The sequence below is a fragment of the Scyliorhinus torazame genome, chromosome 20 (genome assembly GCF_047496885.1).
Source record: "Scyliorhinus torazame isolate Kashiwa2021f chromosome 20, sScyTor2.1, whole genome shotgun sequence".
Taxonomy (NCBI): Eukaryota; Metazoa; Chordata; class Chondrichthyes; order Carcharhiniformes; family Scyliorhinidae; genus Scyliorhinus; species Scyliorhinus torazame.
In genome coordinates, this window is record NC_092726.1 from 78803391 (window position 1) to 78813735 (window position 10345).

Genomic DNA, 10345 nt, shown 5'->3' on the forward strand with positions numbered 1-10345 from the left:
TGGGTGGCGGAGGGGAGGGCTGTGGGTGCCGTGGGAAGGGCTGGGTGGCGGAGGGCCGGGCTGTGGATGCCGTGGGAAGGGCTGGGTGGCGGAGGGCCGGGCTGGCTGACACCCCACGAGCTCGCTGAGCGGGGCGGTGTCTGTCCGGCGCGCGGCCAATGCCATCCAAGGCCTCAAAACGGCCGTGCTCGGCCCCGCGGGCACACTGGTGCTAGAGGCGGCCTGGTTGTGAGGTTGGCATCCCGTGTGAGCGAACCCCTGCTCGAACGGAATTCCACATTGGTCCCAGGCCCCGGTGCACCCGCCGGGCGCCGGCGCCCCACAGCCGCAGCCGCCTCATGGAAATCCCCTCCGTGCCTTTCCGCACCGCGCGGAGGGGTTTCCTGTCCGGCCTGCTGCTGCGCACCTTCCACCGCCTTTACCTCGCCCGCCCTCCCCACACGCCTTGGCGTCCGGCAGCGGAGGTCCCTGCTGGGGGGCCCTCTACGGAGGTGTCCTCCCCATAAAACTGGGGGACCTGGGGTGGAGGGTGCTGCACACGGCAGTGCCGTCCAATCACAGAGTTTATCACTTCTCGGCCTCCCCACAGACCTGCCTCTTTTGCGGCCTGGTGGGGACCGTGGAGCTTGTCCATGTTGTCTGTCCTCGGCTGCTCTCCCGCTTTGATTTCTCGACAACGTTGTTGTTGAGGTTTTCTTTGCACTTCAGCCCCACGCTCCTGATCTACGGACACCCGGTGCGGAGGGGGGCGGGGAAGGCGGAGGACCTCCCCGTGAACCTGCTCCTGGGCCGGGCCAAACTTCCCATTTCTAGGTCCAGGTAACGGGCGACTGAGGGGGCCGTCCGGCCCGGCTGTCTGCCCCTCTTCCGCGGCCTGGTTGGCGGCCGGGTGTCCCTGGAGCGGGAGCATGCGCTGTCCACGGGCACACTCGAAGCTCTCCGGGCTCGGTGGGCCCCGCAGGGGTTGGGCTGCCGGACTGACCCCGATTCTCACACTTTCATTTGACGGTGTTTTGTTAAGTTTTTGTTTCTCCTTTTTGTTCTTTTTGGGTTGTGCTCCGCCCGTCGTTTTGGAGCCCACCCCCTTTTCTTTCTCCCCCAGTTACTTTGTGTTCGTTTACTCAGTTGCTACAATAGGCATCATGCAGCACACTAGTCCCCGGCTACATGGAGAGAAATGTGGCCGGGCTTCACCTCACAGGAGGGGGACAAAACACATTATTTTCTTTTGACTTCTTTGGCCTTAAATTTATAATTAATAGCAGTAACACCTTATAAAAGGTGCTGCGAGTTTGTGTAACTGAGAGGGAGAATCTTGGCCTCTTGCTGTGTTTCCAGTTTAAACATTTTCCTGCGTATTAGTTAACTTTCCCCCTCTTTCCCCCAGGAATTTGAATTTTGAAGACTGCAATGTGACCAGGAATCTTTGGACAAGGGATTTTCTCCAGAGGACACGTGGATGGACTGAGGCCCACTCCACAGGGCGCACTCACGTGAGTTGTACTTTTATTGCCGCCCCGGCCTTGCATTTAGACACAAACACATTAACCCTTTGGTGGGTGACAAAGAGTAAATTAAAAATCTGTAATATGAAGCTGTCTAAATTTTATTTATGAACCCAAAATGACAGATGTTCTTTTAAATCTGGGTGTCCTGAAAAACGTGGGGGGGGGGGGGGGGGGGTTTCGTTACCTGAGCCCCGTTCACTCTCCGTATAATCTGTTAGCTATTTTAAACGACACTCAACACTGCTGACTGCAGCTTCTGGGATCGTTCTGTGTACCAATGGATTTTGTTTTAAAAAGGTTTTTCTCAGTTTCGGGAGGCAGTTTAACTCTTTCAGAGAATTGAAGGGAGATCTTTAGACTTGGTCCAATCCACACACACAGGATGAGGGGGAGGAAGGGGTTTAGATCCAGGGGGAATGGGGATCGTAGCAGGAGTGAGGGGGTGGTGGGGGAGGGGGGGAAACAGCGTCCCGCCTGGTTACGTTCACATTGCTGCTGCTGTGGGATCTTGCTGTTCATGCACAGGACGCCTTTGCCCGCAAAGTAATTGTGATCACAACTCTTAAAATAAAAAAGCACACGGACTGCAAAGTGGGTTCAAAGGTCTCAAATTTTCAAGTCTTGGGAATATGGGAGTTGATGAACCGTTTTCACATGGGACTGAGGGATATTCAGCCAGGATCACACTGCTGCTTGTGGGATCTTATTGTGCAATAAATACTGCCGTCAGTGTGTACAATACAACAATGGTGCAGAAACAGAGAGAGAGAGAGAGAGAGAAATCCCAAATCAGAAACTCTGAACTCAATTTTCAAAGTGTTATCATTTTTGGGATCTCCCTGTGCACATGTTGCCAGCAGAATTCACAAAATTAACAATAGTGGGGTCACTTTAGGGCAGCAGGGTGGCGCAGTGGGTTAGCACTGCAGCCTCACGGCGCCGAGGTCCCAGGTTCGATCCCGGCTCTGGGTCACTGTCCGTGTGGAGTTTGTACATTCTCCCCGTAGTTGCGTGGGTTTCGCCCCCACAACCCAGAGATGTTCAGGGTGCCTCTTTAAACCTTCAATCTGTGAAAACCACCCCAGAAACTGCAATGGGGAGTCTCATCACATCTTTAGGTGATACCCTGATTTGGGAAAAGAATAGAAATAAATGCTGGGAGGGCGATTTTAAAAAGTCTCCTGACGGACCCGGCAGTGGGTTTCCCAGTTTAAAGAGGGGAGTTTAACTCTTTCTGGGGACAGTCAATGTGTCTCCAGACTCGGAATACCCATGGGGATCAGGGGTAGGAGTATGGTGGTGGGGGTCAGGGGAGATGGAAGGAAGAATATAGCAGGCAATGGAAGGAATATGACCTCACCCCCCTGCTCACCTGCCTGTCCCTGACAGGATCACATTGCTGTGTGTGGGATCCTGCTGTGCATCAATGGCCTGCTGCATTTACTGAACTTCAACTTAGAGACCACACACATTTAAAATTAAACTAGTTGTCTGAGTGTAAAGCAGTCAGGAGGAGGTGAGGGAGTGGGTCTGAAATGAATAGGCCGCAGCCTGGGTAAAGGTTTGTCCTCAAGCCCAGAGTGGTGTTCGTGTTTTAGGCAGGGTGGTGGGATTGGAAGGGTTTCTGAGGGGGCTTTGTGATGAAATATCCCTGTCTCTGTCCCTCCAGCTTTCTTTCACTCTCTCTTTCCAATCACTCCCTCTTTCCAATCTCTCCCTCTTTCCAATCTCTCCCTCTTTCCAGCCATTTCTTTCCATATTTCACCTTGTAATACATGTAAAAGGAAATCCCAATGCGATTTGTCGAGAGAGAAGAGAGAGGGAGAGAGAGTACAGAGAGAGGGTGGAGGGAGAGCGAGAGAAAAAGAGAGGGGGAGAGAGAGGGTGGAGGGAGATTGAGAGAAAAAGAGAGGGGAGAGGTCGGTCGGAGGGAGATAGAGAGAAAAAGAGAGGGGGAGAGAGGGTGGAGAGAGAGCGAGAGAAAAAGAGAGGGGAGAGAGAGGTCGGAGGGAGATGGAGAGAAAAAGAGAGGGGGAGAGAGGGTGGAGGGAGAGCGAGAGAAAAAGACAGGGGAGAGAGAGGTCGGAGGGAGGTGGAGAGAAAAAGAGAGGGGGGAGAGAGGGTGGAGGGAGAGCGAGAGAAAAAGAGAGGGGGGAGAGAGGGGGGAGGGAGAGCGAGAGAAAAAGAGAGGTGGAGAGAGAAAGACAGAGAGAGATATAGTGAAAAAGAAAGGGTCTGTGGGTGGGGTTCTGCTGTGTGCAGTCAAGCACGGCCCAGTTACATTTTGTTTTAGAAAGTGCGATTTTACACAAACTACAATCCTGAGACAGTCGATTTGAAAATGTCTCCTGGGGGAAAGAAGCCTTGTGAGAAAAAGAGAGGGGGTGTGGGAGAAATTCCCTGTCTCTTTCTTTCCCACCGCACCTCCCCCTCCCCCACCGCACCTTCCCCCTCCCCCACCACAAGCCTCTCTCTCTCCAGCTACTTCTGTCTATATTTCCTCTTCCAATAAAATGGTAGAAACACCAATGTGATTTGTCGTTATTTGAATGGGGGACAGGCGGGGGTGGGCAATTGTGTGTGAGTGGGTGGGGGGGGGGGGTGGAGGTGTGGGTTGAGTGGGAGGTTGTTAAGAGAGACACAGGATATGGACTGGGCTCCTGTCTCCATCATGTTTATTTATTGTGGGATCCTGCTGTGCACACTGCAACATGTAAACGTGAACACATCGCCTTTCCTAATGTTGCCGAGGTGCTGGAATTGAAGTTGTAAATGTGAGGCTGTGGAAGGGATTGTTTCTAATCCCAGAATATCTCCTGTGCTGAAGATGGGCTGATTAGTGACGTGTTGGTGATGGGGAGCGGGTGCATGTGTGTGTGTGTCTGGGGCGGGCTGGAGGGGGGGGGGGGTGTGCAGGCTGGGCTGGGTGGGGGGGGGGGGGAGGAATTCAGCTCACCGAGTTCTCCAAAGTCTCCAAACTTTCCCCCACTCCTCCCGCCTCACTGCCAGTTTTAAAGAGGGACTTTCATTTCATTTCAATGAGACAATTTGCCAATTGCACAGTGCCCGTGTTTTACTGGAATGTCAGTGTTGTGTGTGGAAAAGCCCAGGGCAGCGTTTGAATTGACTTTGACAAAGTTTCTGCTTGTCAGATGCTCTGTGTCTTTCCCCGTCTTACTCCCCGAGTCAGAGAAACGGTTGAAGAGAGAGTGGCGAGGGAGGGGAGAGAGCAAGGGGAACAGGAATAGAGAGCAGAATAGAGGTGGAGTTTGGTGGGAGGGTCAAAGAGGGGATGGGGAGGGAGGGTAGGCACACAGTATCTGGGGGTCTCCAGTGTGGAGTCAGTGCCCTGCTCCCAGTCTCAGGGGGGTGGGACAGGGAAGGGTTAGGTTATGTCTCCCCCTCCCCAAAAGGTGCTTTACAGTCGATGAACTAGTTTAATTTGACATTGTGTGTGGTCACTAAGCTGACAGTCCAGGAAAGGCTGCAGGCCATTGGTGCACAGCAAGATCCCACAGACAGCAATGTGATCCTGTCCGGGTGGGGAGGTGGGAAACACACTTTCCTTCCCCTGCCTGCTGTCAACCTCCTTCCCTCTCCCCCGTACCCACACTCTCTCTCTGAACACCCCCACCCCACCCGTGAACAGCATCTGTATTGCCAGTCTGCAGACACATCCTCTCTGCCCCCAGAAAGAGTTACCCTGCCCTCTGTACACTGGCAAATCAGCTGCCCATTCCTTTAGGAGTCTTTTTCCAATCACCCTTCCAGCAAATATTTCTATTCCCAAATCAGGTGGGAGAAGTTAGTGGAAGCTGAGTTTAAAGTTGTTTAACACCAGACTGCATTCTGGATTCATGCTGGCAGGTTTATACATTGCGATGAAGTGAGGCTTTAGTGACATTCGCAGCAATCAGTTTGAATTGAGGTTTAGTGACTGGCTGACTTTTAATTTGTCCCTTTGTCTCTCTTTCTCTTTACCCATGTCTCTCTCTATTTCCTCAGTCTGTGTCTCGTTCTGTCTCTCTCTGACTGTCTGTCTCTCCCTGTCTCCCGCTCTCTCTGACTCTCTCTCTCTCTCTCTCTCTTTATCTGTCTCTCTCTATCTCTTTGCCTCTCTCTCTCTCCCTCCGCTCCTGCCTTTATGTCTCTGCCAGTCTATCGCTCACTCTGTCTCTCTCTCTGCCTGTCTCTGTCCCTCTCTCTTTACCTCCCTCTCTCTCCCTCCGTCCCTGCGTTTATGTCTCCGTAAGTCTCTCCCTCACTCTCCCCCCCCCCCCTTCTCTCTCTCTCTGACTGTATGTCTCTCTCTCTCTCTTTACCTCTCTCTCTCCCTCCGTCCCTGCCTTGATATCTCTGCCAGTCTCTCCCTCACTCTGTCTCTCTCTCTCTCTATCTCTGACTGTCTCTCTCTCTCTTTACCTCTGTCTCTCTCCCTCCGCTCCTGCCATTCTGTCTCTACCAGTACTCTCTCTATCTCCTCCCTACCCGTCTTTTTCTCTCTCTCTCCATAAACAGTAAACACTTGGAATAGAACATAGAACAGTACAGCACAGAACAGGCCCTTCGGCCCTCGATGTTGTGCCGAGCATTGTCCGAAACCAAGATCAAGCTATCCCACTCCCTGTCATTCTGGTGTCCTCCATGTGCCTATCCAATAACCGCTTGAATGTTCCTAAAGTGTCCGACTCCACTACCACAGCAGGCAGTCCATTCCACACCCTAACGACTCTCTGAGTAAAGAACCTACCTCGGACATCCCTCCTATATCTCCCACTCTGAACCTTTTAGTTACGCCCCCTTGTAACAGCGACATCCACCCGAGGAAATAGTCTCTGAACTTCCACTCTATCTATCCCCCTCATCATCTTATAAACCTCTATTAAGTCGCCTCTCATCCTCCTCTGCTCCAAAGAGAAAAACCCTAGCTCCCTCAACCTTTCCTCAGAAGACCTATCCTACAAACCAGGCAGCATCCTGGTAAATCTCCTTTGCACCCTGATGCACGACCAATGACCACTAAAGCGAGGTTGTAGTCCAACTGAAACATTAATAAGCTAGACGTTTCCCCCAGCAGCTCAGATTGGGACGGCACGGGCTCTTATACCCCGCTTTTCAGGGCGGAGCTTTCATACATTCTAACCAATAGAAAGCATACAGTTTCCTCCAATGGTGCTTCAGCCTAGCAGGTACCGTAATACCAATAATACCACATTCACCCCCTGTTAAAAAAAGAGTCCGGCGGGGGTGGTGGCCTGAAACTACAAAACATGGCAACGTGGTATAATTAGTTATGGAGGTACTGTAATAAGAACATAAGAACTAGGAGCAGGAGTAGGCCATCTGGCCCCTCGAGCCTGCTCCGCCATTCAATGAGATCATGGCTGATCTTTTGTGGACTCAGCTCCACTTTCCGGCCCGAACACCATAACCCTTAATCCCTTTATTCTACTGCTTCACTGGGCAAGGAATTCCATAGATTCGCAACCCTTTGGGTGAAGAAGTTCCTCCTAAACTCAGTCCTAAATCTACTTCCCCTTATTTTGAGGCCATGCCCCCTAGTTCTGCTTTCACCCGCCAGTGGAAACAACCTGCCCGCATCTATCCTATCTATTCCCTTCATAATCATATATGTTTCTATAAGATCCCCCCTCAGCCTTCTAAATTCCAGCGAGTACAGTCCCAGTCTACTCAACCTCTCCTCGTAATCCAACCCCTTCAGCTCTGGGATTAACCTAGTGAATCTCCTCTGCACACCCTCCAGTGCCAGTACGTCCTTTCTCAAGTAAGGAGACCAAAACTGAACACAATACTCCAGGTGTAGCCTCACTAACACCTTATACAATCGCAGCATACCATCCCTAGTCTAAAACTCCATCCCTCTAGCAATGAAGGAAAAAATTCCATTTGCCTTCTTAATCACCTGTTGCACCTGAAAACCAACTTTCTGCGACTCATACACTAGCACACCCAGATCTCTCTGCACAGCAGCATGTTTTAATTTTTTATCATTTAAATAATAATCCCTTTTGCCGTTATTCTTACCAAAATGGATAACCTCACATTTGTCAACATTGTATTCCATCTGCCAGACCCTAGCCCATTCACTTAGCCTGTCCAAATCCCTCTGCAAACTTCCAGTATCCTCTGCACGTTTTGCTTTACCACTTATCTTAGTGTCGTCTGCAAACTTGGACACATTGCCCTTGGTCCCCAACTCCAAATCATCGATTTAAATTGTGAACAGTTGTGGGCCCAACACTGATCCCTGAGGGACACCACTAGCTACTGATTGCCAACCAGAGAAACACCCATTAATCCCCACTCTTTGCTTTCTATTAATTAACCAATCCTCTATCCATGCTCCTACTTTCCCCGTAATGCCATGCATCTTTATCTTATGCAACAACCTTTTGTGTGGCACCTTGTTAAAGGATTTCTGGAAATCCAGATATACCACATCCATTGGCTCCCCGTTATCTACCGCACTGTTAATGTCCTCAAAAAATTCCACTAAATTAGTTAGGCACGACCTGCCCTTTATGAACCCATGCTGCGTCTGTCTAATGGGACAATTTCCATCCAGATGCCTCGCTATTTCTTCCTTGATGATAGATTCCAGCATCTTCCCTACTACCGAAGTTAAGCTCACTGGTCTATAATTACCCACTTTCTGCCTACCTCCTTTTTTAAACAGTGGTGTCATGTTTGCAAATTTCCAATCCGCCGGGACCACCCCAGAGTCTAGTGAATTTTGGTAAATTATCACTAGTGCATTTGCAATTTCCCTAGCCATCTCTTTTAGCACTCTGGGATGCATTCCATCAGGGCCAGGAGACTTGTCTACCTTTAGCCCCATTAGCTTGCCCATCACTACCTCCTTGGTGATATCAATCCTCTCAAGGTCCTCACCTGTCATAGCCTGATTTCCATCAGTCACTGGCATGTTATTTGTGTGTTCCACTGTGAAGACCGACCCAAAAAACCTGTTCAGTTCCTCAGCCATTTCCTCATCTCCCATTATTAAATGTCCCTTCTCATCCTCTAAAGGACCAATATTTACGTTAGCCACTCTTTTTTGTTTTATGTATTTGTAGAAACTTTTACTATCTGTTTTTATATTCTGAGCAAGTTTACTCTCATAATCTATCTTACTCTTCTTTATAGCTTTTTTAGTCGCTTTCTGTTGCCCCCTAAAGATTTCCCAGTCCTCTAGTCTCCCACTGATCTTTGCTACTTTGTATGTTTTTTCCTTCAATTTGATACTCTCCCTTATTTCCTTAGATATCCACGGTCGATTTTCCCTCTTTTTACCGTCCTTCCTTTTTGTTGGTCTCAATCTTTGCTGGGCACTGTGAAAAATCCCTTGGAAGGTTCTCCACTGTTCCTCAACTGTTTCACCATAAAGTCTTCGCTCCCAGTCTACCTTAGCTAGTTCTCCTCTCATCCCATTGTAATCTCCTTTGTTTAAGCACAAAACACTAGTGCTTGATTTTACCTTCTCACCCTCCATCTGTATTTTAAATTCCACCATATTGTGATCGCTCCTTCCGAGAGGATCCCTAACTATGAGATCCTGAATCAATCCTGTCTCATTACACAGGACCAGATCTAGGACCGCTTGTTCCCTCGTAGGTTCCATTACATGCTGTTTGAGGAAACTATCGCGGATACATTCTATAAACTCCTCCTCAAGGCTACCTTGACCGACCTGGTTAAACCAATCAACATGTAGATTAAAATCCCCCATGATAACTGCTGTACCATTTCTACATGCATCTGTTATTTCTTTGTTTATTGCCTGCCCCACCATAATGTTACTATTTGGTGGCCTATAGATTACTCCTATCAGTGACTTTTTCGCCTTACTATTCCTGATTTCCACCCAAATGGATTCAACCTTATCCTCCATAGCACCGATGTCATCCCTTACTGTTGCCCAGATATCATCCTTAAATAACAGAGCTACACCACCTCCCTTACCATCCACTCTGTCCTTCCGAAAAGTTTGATACCCTCGGTTATTTAACTCCCAGTCGTGACCATCCTTTAACCATGTTTCAGTAATGGCCACGAAATCATAGTCATTCACGATGATTTGCGCCATCAACTCATTTGCCTTATTCCGAATACTACGAGCATTCAGGTAAAGTACACTTATGTTGGCTTTTTTACCTCTGTTCTGAATCTTAACACCTCGATCAGTAACCTCTCCTAAGTTATATTCCTCTTAACCGTTCTCCTAATTTTCCTTGTCGCCGAACCCACATCTTCCTGTAACAACCTGCCGCATCGCTTACCATTAATGTTTTCACTTCCCGTTTTATTTCTTTTAGTATTCCTGGTCCTATTCACTGAGCACCCCTCAGTCACTGTACCTTGTACTGTCGCCCTTTTTGATTTTTGACAATGGCTTCTCTGCCTTACACTTTCCCCCTTACTGCCTTTATTTCTGTCCCTGTTTTACGACCTTCAAATTCCTGCATTGGTTCCCATCCCCCTGCCACAATAGTTTAAACTCTCCCCAACAGCTCTAGCAAACACCCCCCCCCCCCCTCTAGGACATCGGTTCCAGTCCTGCCCAGGTGCAGACCGTCCGGGTTGTACTGGTCCCACCTCCCCCAGAATCGGTTCCAATGTCCCAGGAATTTGAATCCCTCCCTGTTGCACCATCTCTCGAGCCACGTATTCATCCTCTCTATCCTGACATTCCTACTCTGTCTAGCTCGTGGCACTGGTAGCAATCCTGTGATTACTACCTTTGAGGTCCTACTTTTTAGTTTAACTCCTAGCTCCCTAAATTCAGCTTGTAGTTCCTCGTCCCGTTTTTTACCTAT